The sequence below is a fragment of the Triticum aestivum genome, chromosome 4A (genome assembly GCF_018294505.1).
Source record: "Triticum aestivum cultivar Chinese Spring chromosome 4A, IWGSC CS RefSeq v2.1, whole genome shotgun sequence".
In the NCBI taxonomy this organism is placed as follows: Eukaryota; Viridiplantae; Streptophyta; class Magnoliopsida; order Poales; family Poaceae; genus Triticum; species Triticum aestivum.
Genome location: NC_057803.1, coordinates 197,244,551 through 197,264,168, shown reverse-complemented (window position 1 = coordinate 197,264,168; position 19,618 = coordinate 197,244,551).

Below are 19,618 nucleotides of genomic sequence, written 5' to 3'. Positions count from 1 at the left end.
TGTATTCATAGTTTCTTAGGTCATGCTGGTTTCTATAGGATATCTATCAAAGACTTTTCTAAAATTTCTAGGCCTCTCACGAATCTTTTGCAAAAGGATGTGTCAGGACCCCGACTCGATGCCACATCGATCTAGCATGTAACACCTCATATCACTTTGCGGCCTCACGCACGGTATTCCCACGGGTGTCGCCTTACCTTAGCCCGGGACCGTTTGCGCCTTTTGGCACACGTATATGACAGTGTCGCTAGCATCCATATGATAAGGAGCCCGGGCTGACATGGCTAGTCGTAAACCCAAAGTGGCACAGACTTACAGGGACAGGCATCCATGACCCAGCATCGAACGTGTCGGTCATCAGCGAGTGAATCCAGGCTGTAGCACTGGGCTAGCAGGACTCCGGTGAACCGGGCTGTAGCGGGCTAGCAGGACTCCGGTATTCATCGCGTGACATTTCCCCGAAGGGACAGACACAGGAACGAAGAAGGACACATGCCGGCCAGCCTAAGTGTTCCGGAGCAGTAGCGAGCTACCATGGCTCGGTGGAAACACTAGGAGACATTTCCCGGTAAGAGAGGCTACTAAAGATAAACAACTAGATGGTCAGATCCCACACATACCAAGCATTTCAATAACATACACACAATATGCTCGATATGTGCAAATACAACATGGCATCACAACATGACTCTATGACTCAAGTATTTATCAATAGGCTCCGAGGAGCGAGATATTACAAACATGGGTCTCATGACCCAACAATCAGAGCATACAAATCAAAGCACAAGCGGAAGCTATCATGTCTGAGTACAGACATCTATAGATGAAAAAGGCTGAGAAGCCTGACTATCTACCAGATCCTGCCGGGGCACAAGATCGTAGCTGAGGTAACAAGCTAAACGTCGAAGTCCACGCGGTACTACTAGCGAGACCGAAATCTCTCTGCAAAAATATAAAATGAGCAAACGTGAGTACAAATGTACCCAGCAAGACTTACATCAGAACTAACTACATATGCATCATTATCAACAAAGGGGATGGTGGGGTTTAACTGCAGCAAGCCAGCTTTGACTCAGTGGCTATCCTGAACTACGACTGCAATGTAACTCTTTTGAGGTGGCGCACACGAGTCCACATATTCACCATATCAATACACCACTATGGATCCGCTCCCGTCTCCCTACGAGAACGCCATCCATAGCACTCACGCTTATCTTGCGTATTTTAGAGTATCCACTTTCACTTGTCTATGAACTGATATAAGCAACCCAGAAGTCCTTTTCCGCGGACACGGCTATTCGAATAGATGATGTTAACCCTGCAGGGGTGTACTTCTTCATACATGTTTCCACCACTTAGCGTCTGCACACGACATGTGCTCGGCAGACTTCAAGCGAAAGCCGACGTGGGTGTAGACCACGACCTACCTAAACACTCAAGTCTCTAGTCCAGGTTTATCGCCTATTCGGGTTCCATCCATGAGGAGATCCGGCCGGAGTTTCGCTCACAGCCCCAAACGATGTGAACAGGGTTCCCGAGATACCAAACGGGCATCCGGTACACCGTGCCACGTACCTACCGCATCACAGCCCACCCCTACGGTCAGCGCTGTCCACGGCCTCCAGTAAGCTACAAACACCAGAAACTACTTGCAACTCCTGGACAGAGGACTAGGGTGAATAAGAAGTCGAGCGGGGTCATATTTCAGGGCCCAATGTATGGTAGTAGCTGAATCATGGATCACAAACACAGAACTCAGTTCCTGAGGACGGCTGCAATGAGACAACCCACCATGTACTCCTACATGGCCTCTCACCGCTACCTTTACCAAATCGTGTTCACACACTTAGCTCACACACGGTAGGACATGTTCACACGCCTCTGATTCATCCCCGATGAATCAGACCTGACTCAACTCTAAGCAGTAGCAGGCATGACAAACAAACATGAATGAGTAGGCACAACAGGGCTCAAACAACTCCTACTCATGCTAGTGGGTTTCATCTATTTACTGTGGCAATGACAGGTCATGCAAAGGATAAAGGGGTTCAGCTACCGCAGCAAGTAACAAATATGTCGCTGTTGTCCTAATGCAGTAAAGGAGAGCAGGAGCGAGAGAGTGGGATTTTATCGGAATGAACAAGGGGGTTTTGCTTGCCTGGCACTTCTGAAGATAACATTGAGTCTTCATCAGTGTCAACGATCACATCATCGGTATCACGTCTATCGAGAGGGGACAAATACCGGCAACACAGAAGGGAACACAATCAATGCAATGCACAATATGATGCATGATCATGACATGGCAATATGAATGTGTTTTGAGCTAATGCAACTAGCAACAGATTAAATGAAGTTGGTTTGAATACAAGATTCAAATTCAAACTCCATATATGATTATTTAAATGCCCTTTAATTGATTTGTGCTAAACAGCAGCTATAAGTTGTTCTAACATGCATGAAAATGGTACAGATGGATTCCTTGAATTTTTCTGATAATTTTTCATATATAAATTATTTAATTTGGAGTTACGGTTGAATTTCTATGATTTTTAGAAGTTTATACAATTTTCTGGAATTTTCTGAATAAAAACAAATCCAGAAAACATTACTGCGTCATCCTGACGTCATGATGACGTCAGCAGGTCAACGTGGCACAGTCCGGTCAAACTCTGACCTGTGGGTCCCGAGTGTCAGTGGTTAGTTAACTAACCAAATTTAGTTAGCGTTAAACTATTGCTAATCCTGGTTTAGTTAGTGGCCTGGGGCCCACACGTCAGTGAGAGAGAGGGGAGGGTCAAACCGGGCAGTGGGGTCAACCCACGCCGGTCATCGGGTCAGCGGTCGCCGGCGTTTAGCCGCCGGCAAGTCCAGGCGCGGCGGAGGGCTCGGGAAACGCCCTCCGGCGACCAAAACAGCGGCAGCGATCATCTACGCGTAGCTGGCGCTCAGCCGTATCCATCTAAGCAAGCGGGAGGGGCTGAGGTCGAGCGGGCTCGCCGGAATCAGGCTCGCGGCGGCGGCCGAGGTTCGGACCTCGACGGAAACGAGGCTACGGTTGACGAGAGGACGAACGGGTGCTTGTTCTGGGCTCCTGGGACCACGCTGAGCGCAGACACGTGCTCAAACACGGGCGGCAGCAACTGTGGCCGCGGCGGCGCCATGGCCGTCGGCGAAGAGCTCTCGGCTCGTTGTGAACGGTGGCTAGAGAGGGAGATAGGGCACGGGGAGAGGGGGAATCGGGTCAAAGGCTCACCGCGGAGCTGCAGGGAGGGTTAGTGGGCTCGGGGGCGCGCCGGAGTGGCCGAATTGACGGAGAAGGGCGCCGGGGCCGAAGCTTGAAGACGATGTCGATGGCGGCTGCTCGGGGCCCTTCTGGTCGCGTGAGACGACGAGGAGGACGAGGGCGGAACAGCGGAGCTCTGGGAGGCGTCGGGGAGGCGAGACGGTGGCTGTGGCCGCGCGAGCGCTGGTCGGCGGCGACGGGCTCCATTCGGTCGCGGGAGGGGAAACAGAGGAGCGAGGGGAAGGGAGGTCCGGAGAGCGAGGGAGAAGTGAGAGGGGGTCGGGGAGGCGCGTGGCGTCTCCGGGCGTCGAGGAGGGAGGCAACCAGGCAGGAGGTGGCCAAGCGCGGTGGCGGTGCTCGCCACCGAGCTGCTTCGTGCGCTGGCACGGGAAGAAGACAGGCATGCCCCCTGGTGGTTGGGCTGCACAGTGTTGGGCTGCGGGTGGGCTGCCAGGTAAGCTGAGGTAAGTTCTCTCCTCTGTCTTTTATTTATTGTTTTCTATTTTGTTCTGCTTTGTTTTGGTTTAGTAAAAATACTAAACCATTTTATAAAATCCTGAAAATAATTATGTGGCTAGAACTAAAATATACCAAACCACATAAAAATGTTCCAGTAATTATTGGACATTTATTATTTATATATCAAATATATATCCAATGCAAATAGCTATTTATTTAATTCAAAGGCCCAAAATAATTAACTCTGAGATACCAAAAATATTGTTTTGAGTTTTACCTCTTTGCAATATTTTCAGAGACTAAGAGGAACATTTTCTTGGACTTCTTTGAGGAAATTTTAATGTTGATCATTTTTAGAAGGTTTCTGAGGCTTTGAGAATTCCTCAATTCAAATTTCATTTGAATTAAAACATGATGCTCACATGAGGTCTAGCCTAGTGCATAACAGGACCAGGGATGTGACAACTCACCCCCACTAAACAAAAATCTCGTCCCGAGATTCAAGCGTAGGGTAAGGTGAAGGGAAAACGCAAACTAGTATAATCTTCATGATCCAGGGTGCACTTCATAAGAGCGTTGATTCAATCACCATCTTTGTCTTGTCGTCTTGTTCTGAGAACTCCAGCTAATCATGACAAGAAGAGGAAAGGAAAACTCTGGAAGGATCGGTCTTCTCGAAGGTCGAACAACTCAGGATTAACTCCCGGAATGTGACATAGCAACATCTCTCGAGCTGAGAGACGAAGCATACCTCTAAAGGGATGGAGTGGAGCAGGTGACGAGGTTCACTAGGTAGACAACAATTCCAGACTTAAGAAGGTGGCGATCGGTTGTCAACGTAGCGAGGAGTTGAATTGCCATGATACCACGACGAAACATCCTGGAGAAGGGTGATTCATAGATTATTATCTTAAGTGGCAAAAAGAAATACCTTTGATATAGAGATCATTGAGACTCTCTATATCAGCCTAAGGCAAATCACAGCAATCGATTGGCGGGGTCGGTAGAATGGCATACTTGGACTTGGATGATGTGGATTACCTTGTTGAAGACAACGTAATGGATGAATTTGCTTATCACCGGAAATGGAAGAGACCCATGGTAGAATGGCACATTGGCGGTGCAAGCTGGGAACAAAATGCAAATACTGGGAATGATTCTGGTAACTGGGGAAGAACCCAACAATAGAGAGTGAATCCACTGTTTGAAAAGATCATAGCATTGCCGAGGAAACTGAGAGCAAACTCAGTTAGTGCCGATGATAACACCTAGCGCTTGTGCGTGCTCTCAAGAACTTGAGCATTTCCATATTCATCAAGGTTTTACCAACATCCGTGTCAAGGATCCTGGCAACACAACATACCACCATGATGAACAACGATGGACGAGGCAGATGCATAGGAAGATAACATCTTCTTAGATTTCACCCTTGGCGGGGTCAAGGAAATAAAATCTGGATGATCGACCGAGAGACATTTAGCACTCCGCTTCTAATGTTCTCCATGATGTGATAGCATAATCCATTCATAGATATGGTTTGACATCTAGGACATCAAGTAAAGGTCGGACTTCGGGATCTCAAAAATCCATAGGGGCAACTAGGGAGTAAATCCTACGAAATCCCTATGGGGAGGTGGCCAACTTCTCCAATCAAGATACTACAATAATAGGTCTCCTGGCGGGGTGTGTTGGCCACGACATCCACCTTACCGGTTTCCAAGGGACCAATATTATAGTTCTTGGGAAATGTTCTAAACCATCATATCTGCCTGAGATTCAGATCTGGTTGGTGTCAGGATATTCCAGACTCATCGAGTCTAGGAAGGAAAACGAAAGTTTGCAACACAAATCGACGAGATGACGTTGCGAGATTCTCGGGAAATGAACTACGATAGTAAGCTCCAAAACATGAGCTGGTTCTGCTACAAACATGTGAACACGTTGTCCCAGACAAGCATGACCACGTGGTAGTCTTATAATAAAACACTACCGAGTTCAGGTGGGGAACCATCAACGAGGATATCAAAATCCTTGCATAAGGTATACTCTTAAGAAGGAACTTCTTCTCCTTGAACAAATCAATCAGTGGCTTGGTGTGCTAGGGATACATATAGATTGAAGGTTGCAAGTCTTCAAACCACAGAATTCTTCGCACATGTGCATGACTGACTTGCGATGATTCCAGAGGAAGCAACATTGACTTTCTCGAGTTTACGGCGGCACCCTGCATCAAATGCACATGAACTAGAGGAAGTCACTTCTTACATCCGAACATATGCTTCATGAGCTAGCATGAACAAATGCTTTCAAAAGTTTCCAACACTAGCTTAATGTTCAGCAAAATTATGGAGAAGACAAGGATGTTGTCAATGGGCACAACAACAATTCATCTGGGTTTCCTTTTAAAAGGAATTCCATAGTTAAGTGAACAAGTGATAGCATTGGTCAGACCCAAAAGATATAATGGTGTATGCTCGAGGGATCAACCACGAGTAAGACAACATTACGAATATTGTTGGTTCTGGTCTGATTGGATGATAGCCCATACTCAATCAAAGGTTTGGGTAAGATAATAGATCCAACAATTGTTCACGAGGACCAATTGATGAAGATATCATCTTTCTTCAACACACACACACACACACACACACAAAAAGATATCCCTTAACATGAACTAAGTCGGACAAGCTTTTATCTTCCAACTCTCCAAGTTGTTGTTTAGCTTATCCAACTAGCTCAGGGTATCCAACACGGATTCTTGGAGAAGGGGTGGTTTACAGGAATAAACCAACTTGATCACGAACTCAACATAGCGGTCAGCTGACAACCTGGTAATACTTCTGAGAAGATATTCAGAAAATCACGTACCACCGGTATGTTACTAAGCTCGAGAACAATCTTGCTTTTCAGGGCAAGACGATATGATCAATAGAGCAAGGATTTGAAATAATCCTAACTCATCGATCGAGGAGTGAACCAGGAGAATGGACTAGGTAGCACGATCAATCTTAGAATGATGATTCAATAACCAACACACTAAGAATGAAATTATTGTCCATTAACTACCAAGCAATGGGGTTGCTAGGAGTATTGAGTTCACACATCATGATTCACTTGTCGGCACTCCGGCTGCAACAACACGGAACCGAGGAATGAAAAAGGATGGCGAGAAGTATCACTATGTCAAGAATTCACAAAAGGTGGTGCAATTCTCATGAAATTCCTGTCATAAAGAAGGTAATACTTCAGGGTAGAGCAGACCAGAAGCTGGATTGTAATTTGATCTGCGGAACACAACTACTTTGACCCAATCCTAAATATGGATGAGGTACTGGAGTTTGTTTCTCCTAGTCATTCCGGAATAGAATGGCTTGACAGACCACAAGAGTAATAAGCATTGATAACACGAATGCACAATTACTCCTGACTATCAATTGATAGACGAGGGCCAGAGAACAACTAAAGAGGGACAACTCAAAGGAACATATGATTTTCTGAGTTGTGAATGCATAGATTAGCATGTCGAACGAGTTCAACATATTTCTTCCGGACAATCCATGCGGAAAGGTAGAACTGGCAGAGTCACAATGTAGAATCGAGAACCCATCGAGAGAACTCTGATTGTGATCTTTCGATCAGCGAGGAACATCTGCCATAAGCGGTTCATAGTATTTGGAAGAAAGGAATACCACGAACATCGAGGACTAATGCAAAGGTTACTAATAACCTAAAGGAACGAGCAAAACTATCAACATGAAGCAAGTAGGGTGAATCTCGGGTTCAAAACCCAGGGATAGAATACCTACTACTAAATGGCATCACGGGATGCTTTCGCTAATGACGGCCAGAATCATCACACTGGAACACAAATCATGGCTAAATTACTAGATGATCCCCTAAGACACCTAGGGTCATAATAATTATTCCAACATAAAGGTCGAGGCAGTAGAATACCTCAACTCAACAATTAGTGTGATTGAGCTGGCATAAAGGAGCATCGAAACCAGAGGGAAAGGATTTTGCAAATGCATCAGACTACTTAGAAACCTGGGATGACTCGGACAGCATAACGGCTGTAAAAGCTCAGAAAAGATTTGAGACATTCACAAAAATGGTGGCATAACCACTCAGAAGCATAATATCAAGGTCTCGAGATCAACAGTTAACATACAGAAGTACTAGGAACTGAAACGAGGCTTAATCCAACAATCTTATAAGTCTACTGATTAGTAACACGTGATCCTGATAGAAAGAAGAGATAGCCTAGTTCTTAATCCCCGTAGAAGAGAAGATGATGACTCAGATCAGAAGGCCATGAGGTATAAGGAGTAAAAAGAGCCTTACGTTCCATCCCACAATCAATTCCCTTACATAACTAAAGAATATCTAGACTCAACTTCGACCAGTTTGGCTTGGTAATCCTACAGGCAGTCAAGCTCTGATACCAACGCTGTCAGGACCCCGACTCAATGCCACATCGATCTAGCATGTAACACCTCATATCACTTTGCGGCCTCACGCACGGTATTCCCACGGGTGTCGCCTTACCTTTGCCCGGGACCGTTTGCGCCTTTTGGCACACGTATATGACAGTGTCGCTAGCATCCATATGATAAGGAGCCCGGGCTGACATGGCTAGTCGTAAACCCAAAGTGGCACAGACTTACAGGGACAGGCATCCATGACCCAGCATCGAACGTGTCGGTCATCAGCGAGTGAATCCAGGCTGTAGCACTGGGCTAGCAGGACTCCGGTGAACCGGGCTGTAGCGGGCTAACAGGACTCCGGTATTCATCGCGTGACATTTCCCCGAAGGGACAGACACAGGAACGAAGAAGGACACATGCCGGCCAGCCTAAGTGTTCCGGAGCAGTAGCAAGCTACCATGGCTCGGTGGAAACACTAGGAGACATTTCCCGGTAAGAGAGGCTACTAAAGATAAACAACTAGATGGTCAGATCCCACACATACCAAGCATTTCAATAACATACACACAATATGCTCGATATGTGCAAATACAACATGGCATCACAACATGACTCTATGACTCAAGTATTTATCAATAGGCTCCGAGGAGCGAGATATTACAAACATGGGTCTCATGACCCAACAATCAGAGCATACAAATCAAAGCACAAGCGGAAGCTATCATGTCTGAGTACAGACATCTATAGATGAAAAAGGCTGAGAAGCCTGACTATCTACCAGATCCTGCCGGGGCACAAGATCGTAGCTGAGGTAACAAGCTAAACGTCGAAGTCCACGCGGTACTACTAGCGAGACCGAAATCTCTCTGCAAAAATATAAAATGAGCAAACGTGAGTACAAATGTACCCAGCAAGACTTACATCAGAACTAACTACATATGCATCATTATCAACAAAGGGGATGGTGGGGTTTAACTGCAGCAAGCCAGCTTTGACTCGGTGGCTATCCTGAACTACGACTGCAATGTAACTCTTTTGAGGTGGCGCACACGAGTCCACATATTCACCATATCAATACACCACTATGGATCCGCTCCCGTCTCCCTACGAGAACGCCATCCATAGCACTCACGCTTATCTTGCGTATTTTAGAGTATCCACTTTCACTTGTCTATGAACTGATATAAGCAACCCAGAAGTCCTTTTCCGCGGACACGGCTATTCGAATAGATGATGTTAACCCTGCAGGGGTGTACTTCTTCATACATGTTTCCACCACTTAGCGTCTGCACACGACATGTGCTCGGCAGACTTCAAGCGAAAGCCGACGTGGGTGTAGACCACGACCTACCTAAACACTCAAGTCTCTAGTCCAGGTTTATCGCCTATTCGGGTTCCATCCATGAGGAGATCCGGCCGGAGTTTCGCTCACAGCCCCAAACGATGTGAACAGGGTTCCCGAGATACCAAACGGGCATCCGGTACACCGTGCCACGTACCTACCGCATCACAGCCCACCCCTACGGTCAGCGCTGTCCACGGCCTCCAGTAAGCTACAAACACCAGAAACTACTTGCAACTCCTGGACAGAGGACTAGGGTGAATAAGAAGTCGAGCGGGGTCATATTTCAGGGCCCAATGTATGGTAGTAGCTGAATCATGGATCACAAACACAGAACTCAGTTCCTGAGGACGGCTGCAATGAGACAACCCACCATGTACTCCTACATGGCCTCTCACCGCTACCTTTACCAAATCGTGTTCACACACTTAGCTCACACACGGTAGGACATGTTCACACGCCTCTGATTCATCCCCGATGAATCAGACCTGACTCAACTCTAAGCAGTAGCAGGCATGACAAACAAACATGAATGAGTAGGCACAACAGGGCTCAAACAACTCCTACTCATGCTAGTGGGTTTCATCTATTTACTGTGGCAATGACAGGTCATGCAAAGGATAAAGGGGTTCAGCTACCGCAGCAAGTAACAAATATGTTGATGTTGTCCTAATGCAGTAAAGGAGAGCAGGAGCGAGAGAGTGGGATTTTATCGGAATGAACAAGGGGTTTTGCTTGCCTGGCACTTCTGAAGATAACATTGAGTCTTCATCAGTGTCAACGATCACATCATCGGTATCACGTCTATCGAGAGGGGACAAATACCGGCAACACAGAAGGGAACACAATCAATGCAATGCACAATATGATGCATGATCATGACATGGCAATATGAATGTGTTTTGAGCTAATGAAACTAGCAACAGATTAAATGAAGTTGGTTTGAATACAAGATTCAAATTCAAACTCCATATATGATTATTTAAATGCCCTTTAATTGATTTGTGCTAAACAGCAGCTATAAGTTGTTCTAACATGCATGAAAATGGTACAGATGGATTCCTTGAATTTTTCTGATAATTTTTCATATATAAATTATTTAATTTGGAGTTACGGTTGAATTTCTATGATTTTTAGAAGTTTATACAATTTTCTGGAATTTTCTGAATAAAAACAAATCCAGAAAACATTACTGCGTCATCCTGACGTCATGATGACGTCAGCAGGTCAACGTGGCACAGTCCGGTCAAACTCTGACCTGTGGGTCCCGAGTGTCAGTGGTTAGTTAACTAACCAAATTTAGTTAGCATTAAACTATTGCTAATCCTGGTTTAGTTAGTGGCCTGGGGCCCACACGTCAGTGAGAGAGAGGGGAGGGTCAAACTGGGCAGTGGGGTCAACCCACGCCGGTCATCGGGTCAGCGGTCGCCGGCGTTTAGCCACCGGCAAGTCCAGGCGCGGCGGAGGGCTCGGGAAACGCCCTCCGGCGACCAAAACAGCGGCAGCGATCATCTACGCGTAGCTGGCGCTCAGCCGTATCCATCTAAGCAAGCGGGAGGGGCTGAGGTCGAGCGGGCTCGCCGGAATCAGGCTCGCGGCGGCGGCCGAGGTTCGGACCTCGATGGAAACGAGGCTACGGTTGACGAGAGGACGAACGGGTGCTTGTTCTGGGCTCCTGGGACCACACTGAGCGCAGACACGTGCTCAAACACGGGCGGCAGCAACTGTGGCCGCGGCGGTGCCATGGCCGTCGGCGAAGAGCTCTCGGCTCGTTGTGAACGGTGGCTAGAGAGGGAGATAGGGCACGGGGAGAGGGGGAATCGGGTCAAAGGCTCACCGCGGAGCTGCAGGGAGGGTTAGTGGGCTCGGGGGCGCGCCGGAGTGGCCGAATTGACGGAGAAGGGCGCCGGGGCCGAAGCTTGAAGACGATGTCGATGGCGGCTGCTCGGGGCCCTTCTGGTCGCGTGAGACGACGAGGAGGACGAGGGCGGAACAGCGGAGCTCTGGGAGGCGTCGGGGAGGCGAGACGGTGGCTGTGGCCGCGCGAGCGCTGGTCGGCGGCGACGGGCTCCATTCGGTCGCGGGAGGGGAAACAGAGGAGCGAGGGGAAGGGAGGTCCGGAGAGCGAGGGAGAAGTGAGAGGGGGTCGGGGAGGCGTGTGGCGTCTCCGGGCGTCGAGGAGGGAGGCAACCAGGCAGGAGGTGGCCAAGCGCGGTGGCGGTGCTCGCCACCGAGCTGCTTCGTGCGCTGGCACGGGAAGAAGACAGGCATGCCCCCTGGTGGTTGGGCTGCACAGTGTTGGGCTGCGGGTGGGCTGCCAGGTAAGCTAAGGTAAGTTCTCTCCTCTGTCTTTTATTTATTGTTTTCTATTTTGTTCTGCTTTGTTTTGGTTTAGTAAAAATACTAAGCCATTTTATAAAATCCTGAAAATAATTATGTGGCTAGAACTAAAATATACCAAACCACATAAAAATGTTCCAGTAATTATTGGACATTTATTATTTATATATCAAATATATATCCAATGCAAATAGCTATTTATTTAATTCAAAGGCCCAAAATAATTAACTCTGAGATACCGAAAATATTGTTTTGAGTTTTACCTCTTTGCAATATTTTCAGAGACTAAGAGGAACATTTTCTTGGACTTCTTTGAGGAAATTTTAATGTTGATCATTTTTAGAAGGTTTTTGAGGCTTTGAGAATTCCTCAATTCAAATTTCATTTGAATTAAAACATGATGCTCACATGAGGTCTAGCCTAGTGCATAACAGGACCAGGGATGTGACAGGATGTTCCTTTTGTTTTTGATGATGATTGTTTAGAAGCCTTTGAAACACTCAAGAAAGCCTTAATTTCTGCACCTATTGATCAACCACCTGATTGTAACTTGCCTTTTGAAGTTATGTGTGATGCTAGTGATTATGCTGTTGGTGCTGTTCTAGGATAAAGAGTTGATAAGAAACTGAATGTTATTCATTATGCTAGTAAAACTCTAGACAGTGCTCAACAAAACTATGCTACTACTGAAAAATAATTCTTAGTAGTGGTGTTTGCTTGTGATACATTCAGATCTTATATTGTTGATTCAAAACTAATTGTTCACACTGATCATGTTGCTATAAATATTTTATGGAAAAGAAAGATGCTAAACCTAGACTTATTCGATGGGTTCTCTTGCTACAAGAATTCGATTCACATATCACTGATAGAGAAGGAGCTGAGAACCCCGTAGCTGAGAACTTGTCTAGGCTTGAAAATGTGCTTGAGGACACACTACCTATTGATGATAGTTTTCCTGATGAGCAGTTAGCTGCAATAAATGTTGCTCATAACACTCCTTCATATGCTGACTATGCTAATTACATTGTTGCTAAATATTTACCACCTAGCTTTACATACCAACAAAAGAAAAAATTGTTTTATGATTTAAGACATTACTTTTGGGATGACCCACATCTTTATAAAGAAGGAGTAGATGGTATTATTAGACATTGTGTAACTGAGCATGAACAGGGACAAATCCTACGGAAATGTCACTCTGAAGCTTATGGAGGGCATCATGCTGGAGATAGAACTGCTTACAAGGCATTGCAATATGGATTTTATTGGCCTACTCTCTTCAAGGATGCCCGTAAGTTCGTCTTATCATGTGATGAATGCGAAAGAATAGGTAATATCGGTAAGCGTCAGGAAATGCCTATGAATTATTCAATTGTTGTTGAACCATCTGATGCTTGGGGATTTGATTACATGGGACCTTTTCCTTCCTCTAATGGGTATACACATTTTCTGGTTGATTTTGATTATGTTACTAAGTGGGTAGAAGCTATTGCAACCAGTAGTGTTGATCACAACACCTCTATTAAAATGCTTAAGGAAGTTATTTTCCCAAGGTTTGGAGTCCCTAGATACTTAATGACTGATGGTGGTTCACACTTTATTCATGGCGCTTTCCGTAAAATGCTTGCCAACTATGATGTTAACCATAGAATTGCATCACCTTATCATCCTCTGTCTAGTGGTCAAGTTGAACTTAGCAATAGAGAAATAAAGTTAATCTTGCAAAAGACTGTCAATAGGTCCAGGAAGAATTGGTCAAAGAAATTAGATGATGCACTTTGGGCTTGTAGAACATCATACAAAAATCCTATGGGTATGTCTCCTTATAAAATGTTTTATGGAAAAGCTTGTCATTTGCCTCTAGATTTAGAACATAAAGCATATTGGGCAATCAAAGATCGCAACTATGATTTCAAACTTGCTGGTGAAAAGAGATTATTTGATATTAGCTCTTTAGATGAATGGAGAACCCAAGCTTATGAAAATGCTAAGTTGTTTAAATAAAAAGTCAAAAGATGGCATGATAAGAGAATCCAAAAGCATGAGTTTAAAGTCGGAGAATATGTTCTTTTGTACAACTCTCGGTTCAGATTCTTTGCAGGAAAACTCCTCTCAAAATGGGAAGGAGCCTATGTTATCGAGGAGGTTTATCGGTCTGGAGGCATCAAAATAAATAATGTGGAAGGTACTAACCTGAAGGTTGTTAATGGGCAACGAATAAAACAGTATATCTCAGGTACGGCCATTAATGTTGAAAGTAATATTATCCAAACTTTGACATCGCAAGAACACATACAAGAGTCCTTATGAAACACTCCAGAATCGTGAAAACAAGGAGGTGCGTGATACGGTATGTAAACGGACTCCAAAAAATCCGCAATTGTTTTGTCAATTTTGGAATATTTAGAAAATTAGGAAAATAAGAAACTTCCAGGAAGCGTACCCTGGTGGGCACAAGACACCAGGGCACGCCTGGCTTGCCAGGCGCGCCCAGGTGGGTTGTGCCCACCTGGGGTACCTTCCGGACTATGTTTTTCTTCCGTTTGCTTGTTTCCCAAGATTAAAAAAATCTTTATATAACCCCCGAACCTGTTGACCACCATATCGCGGAGAAATCTTCTATTTTCTTCCCTTGCTGTTTTCCCGATAGATCTAAAAATATGTCATCCCAAGACTCTGAGGGTGAGAGCTATGTTGTTGATTTTGTCGCAAACCGCAAGTCCTATGGGGATGTGGAGCACTATAGCTTGACTTTAGAAGAAGAAGAAGATGAACCAGTTCCTCCTCGTTTCAAAAATGAAAGCATGGAGGCATTATGCAAGAGGATAATAAAGCTAGAGATGGAAAACAATGAGTTGAGGATAGACAACTTTATTCTCCGACGTAAGCTGGAAAAGGAGAAGAAGGACAAGATCTCTTCTTCATCACCACCTTCTTCTTCATCACCAAAAGAAAATTGAGTATCAAGTATGGGCACTCCCCTTGGCTACTGCCAAGCTTGGGGGAGGTGCCCTGGTATCGTATCATCCCCACTATCTTTTGCCGTTACTTATTTTAGTTTGGTCTTTTGCTTTAGATAAATAAAAGTTTAGTTCGATCCTTTCTTTTCGAGATTTTGCTTAGTGATCTATCCTTGTAATCGTGTGCGAGATATATAATAAAGTTTATTCTGAGTTTTTGCTTTCCTTACTTTCATTTTGCAAATAAAAAGAAAGGAAATAAATTAAAAGAGAGGAAATAAATAAAAGAAAGGAAATAAATAAAAAGATCATATGCTAATCTTATGGTAGGTGATGACACCACATAAGGAAATGTATAAGTAGAATATTTTATTAGAGATTGACAAACATAACATTAGTCAATGATGCAACTCATAGAAGAATTAATAAGGGAAGAGAAGATTCACATTAAATATACTATCCTAGAAATATTTTGTGATTGTGAGCCCTCTCAAAATATTATATGCCAAAATTGTTGACGTTGGACAAGGAAGACAACCTAATGGTTTATGTTTGCTTATATTCGCATAGAAGTCATATTGTCATGGATCCTTTAACATGTGGTGCTTACCCCTATCTTTGCTAGCCAAAAATTCTGCACTAAGTAGAGACACTAGTTGTGCATCCAAAAACCCTTAGACCCAAATCTTATTTTCAAGAGTCCACCATACCTACCTAGAGATTGAGCAAGATCCCTCAAGTAAGTTGTCATTGATGCAAAAAGGCAATAAAATTGCTTCTAAAAGTGTGAGATCAATTAGTGTAAGAGAAAATTGAGCGTTGTATGAACTTGTGATGGTGAAGAATAAAAGCGACAGACTGCATAATAAAGTTTAATATCATAAGGGGCAATACAACATGACGTTCTTTTGCACTAAGGGGTTGAGCATACAAACAAAAAAGTGCATGGAAACCTCTGCTTCCCTCTGGGAAGGGCCTATCTTTTACTTTTATGTATTTACTTTTATGCAAAGAGTCAAATGTTTTCTCTCTATTCCTTTTTATTTTTCTCCTTTGGCAAGAATCATGTGGTGAGGAAAGATCTAGGCACATATGTCTAGTTGAATATAGATAGCATAAGTTATTATTGTTGACATCACCCTTGAGGCAAATACATTGGGAGGCAAAACTACAAGCCCCTATCTTTCTATGTGTCCGGTTGAAACGTTTTTGCTCATGCGTATGCGGTGAGTGTTAGCAATCATGGAAGACTATATGATGGTTGAGTATGTGGACTTGCCTAAAGGCTCGGATGCATGACCCTTCCTGAAAAGATGATGAATTGTAGTTGCAAAGTTGACTGAGAACATAGTATGTTAGTTTCTAATAGAGTTTTTGCTTTATACTTCAATAGTGTGATGAATTTTCACTTGTTCATGAGAAGTCTATGATAAAAGTTCTATGTAAGAGTCTTATGTTTAAGTTTGTTGATATTATAATAATCAACATCATGCTTCTAAGTCTGTATTTTATTTTTATCGACACCTCTCTCTCTAAGCATGTGGACATGTTTTTCGGTTTTGGTTTTCGCTTGAGGACAAGCGAGGTCTAAGCTTGGGGGAGTTGATACGTCCATTTGCATCATGTTTTCCTACTGTTATTTATGATGTTTTTATCCATTATAATGCTTTTTGGAGTAATTCTAATGCCTTTTCTCTCATGATATGCAAGGTATACACAAAGAGGGAGAATCCCGGCAGCTGGAATTCTTGACCTGGAAAAGCTATGTCAGGCTACCTATTTTGCACACTCCAAACAAGCTGAAACTTCATGGAGAATTTTTATGGAATATATGAAGAATATTAGAGAAAATAAGTACCAGAGGGGGCCCACCAGGTGGGCACAACCCACCTGGGCGCGCCAGGGAGCCCAGGCGTGCCCTGGTGGGTTGTGCTCACCCAGCCCACCTCCGGTGCCCATCTTCTGGTATATAAGTCATTTTGATCTAGAAAAAATAAGGAGAGGATGGAGTGCCGCCGTCTTGAGGTGGAACTTGGGTAGGAGCACTTTTGCCCTCCGGCAGAGCGATTCCACCGGGGGAACTTCCCTCCTGGAGGGGGAAATCATCGTCCTCATCATCACCAACAACTCTCCCATCCTGGGGAAGGCAATATCCATCAACATCTTCAATAGCACCATCTCATCTCAAAACCTATTTCATCTCTTGTGTTCAATCTTGTTACCGGAACTATAGATTTGTGCTTGTGGGTGACTACTAGTGTTGATTACATGTTATAGTTGATTACTATATGGTTTATTTGGTGGAAGATTATATGTTCAGATCAAATATGCTATTTAATACCCCTCTGATCTTGAGCATGATTATCATTTGTTAGTAGTTACTGATACGTCTGCAACGTATCTATAATTTATGAAGTATTCATGCCATCAGGTGGGCACAACCCACCTAGGCGCGCCAGGCCCCCTGGCATGCCCTGGTGGGTTATGGCCTCCTAGGCCCACTACTGGTGCCCATCTTCTGGTAAGGTATTTTGATCTAGAAAAAAGAAGGGGAGGACTTTCAGGACGAAGCGTCGCCACCTCGAGGCGGAACTTGGGTAGGAGCACTTTTACCCTCCAGCAGAGCGATTCTGTCGGGGGAACTTCCCTCCCAGAGGGGGAAATCATCATCATCATCACCAACAACTATCCCATCTTGGTGAGGGCAATCTATATCAACATCTTCAACAGCACCATCTCATCTCAAACCCTAGTTCATCTCTTGTGTTTAATCTTGTTACCAGAACTATAGATTGGTGCTTGTGGGTGACTAGTAGTGTTGATTATATCTTGTAGTTGATTACTATATGGTTTATCTGGTGGAAGATTATATGTTTAGATCCAATATGCTATTTAATACCCCTCTGATCATGAGCATGTTTATCATTCGTGAGTAGTTACTTTTATATTGAGGTAACGGGAGAAATTATGTTGCAAGTAATCATGTGAACTTGATATGTGTTCGATATTTTGATAGTATGTATGTTGTGATTCCCTTAGTGGTGTCATGTGTACATAGACTACATGGCACTTCACCAAATTTGGGCCTAAGGGAATGCATTGTGGAGTAGCAATTAGATGATGGGTTGTGAGAGTGACAAAAGCATAAACCCTAGTTTATGCGCTATTCCGTAAGGGACCGATTGGATCCAAAAGTTTAATATTATGGTTAGAATTTATTCTTAATACTTTTCTCATAGTTGTGGATGCTTGCGGGAGGGTTAATCATAAGTAGGATGTTTGTTCAAGTAAGAACAGCACCTAAGCACCTTTCCACCCACATATCAAATTATCAAAGTACTAAACACGAATCAAACCAACATGGTGAAAGTGACTAGATGAAAATCCTGTGTACCCTCAAGAACGCTTTGCTTATCATAAGAGGCCATTTTGGCATGTCCTTTGACTCAAAAGGATTGGGCTACCTTGCTGCACCTTTGCTACTATTATTGTTACTTGCTCATTACAAATTATCTTGCTATCAAACTACTCTGTTACTTACAATTTAAGCACTTGCAGACATTACCTTGCTGAAAACCACTTGTCATTTCCTTCTGCTCCTCGTTGGGTTCGACACTCTTGCTTATAGAAAAGAGCTACAAATGATCCCCTATACTTATGGGTTATCATAGTATCGCCTAGATATCCTTCCTTGACTCCCTGCGAGAAAGCAATCCCAGAGCCATCATATCCATTTCACATCTCCAATATCCAGTTCTAGTTGTATAGATCGGGATACAACTCCGAGCGTCCATTACCATGGACACGGCTATTCGAATAGATTAGCTTCCCTGCAGGGGTGCACAAACTTAGCCAAAATGCTCGATTAACTCTGACCAAACACACTTTCCTTGGTGATGCCTGGCCTCGGCTGATCGACACGCCGTAGTCCTACCTAGGCTCAAAAGAGAGGCTATCAAGTCAGTCTACCTCCTAAGAGCTCAGGGGTCTTGGGCCTATCGCCCTTTGCACTCATGTGTGTTGCATGGATGCCCAGGATCAGTCCTGGCTACCTCTTTATACAAAGCAGGTGCTTAGACGGACCACCCGAGCGCGTGTCGCTCAATCGCTGACGTCCGAAGAGCTTTTGGAGAATCATACGACGCCGAGTGACCATACTTATTCCCGCGTGGTGGATAGTGCAAAAAGGCCAGAGGCCTACTCGAAAAACATATCCAAACGTTAGTGTCTTGGGAGCGAGCGGAGACGATCAATGATCCACGATCTGTGGTCCCGTCGCCCGGTCTCACGCACTTATGGCAACGACTAAGAATACTCAGCCATGCCGCGTAGTTATCTCATGGATACCATCCAGGTTAACCCGACTCCACATCACTCACGGGTACCCTCACTACTGCAGGATGCTGCTAACGCGACACTACAATCAGGGACCCTTCGACGAAACTGTGTGCGATGCAATAATCGCAAATGTTGATGTAAAAAACCGTCAAAAAGATGCAAAACGTTTGCGATGGCGGATACATCAAAGACGGTTCAGAATTTAGTTGTGTGTGCGATGCGGGGCATACAGTTCAGTTCAATGAACTATTTGCGATGAGGCAGAAGAACAGAAATGGGCAACCATATGAAGGTGCGTGCGATATACGACATACGGTTCAATCGGATGAACTGTTTGTGATTAGGCAGAACAAAAGAAATGGTCGGTCAGATCAAGGTGTGTGCGATAGAGGGTAAACAGTTCACTTGGATGAACTATTTGCATTGAGTGAAGATAACAGAAACGGTTCAATTTAACAAGATG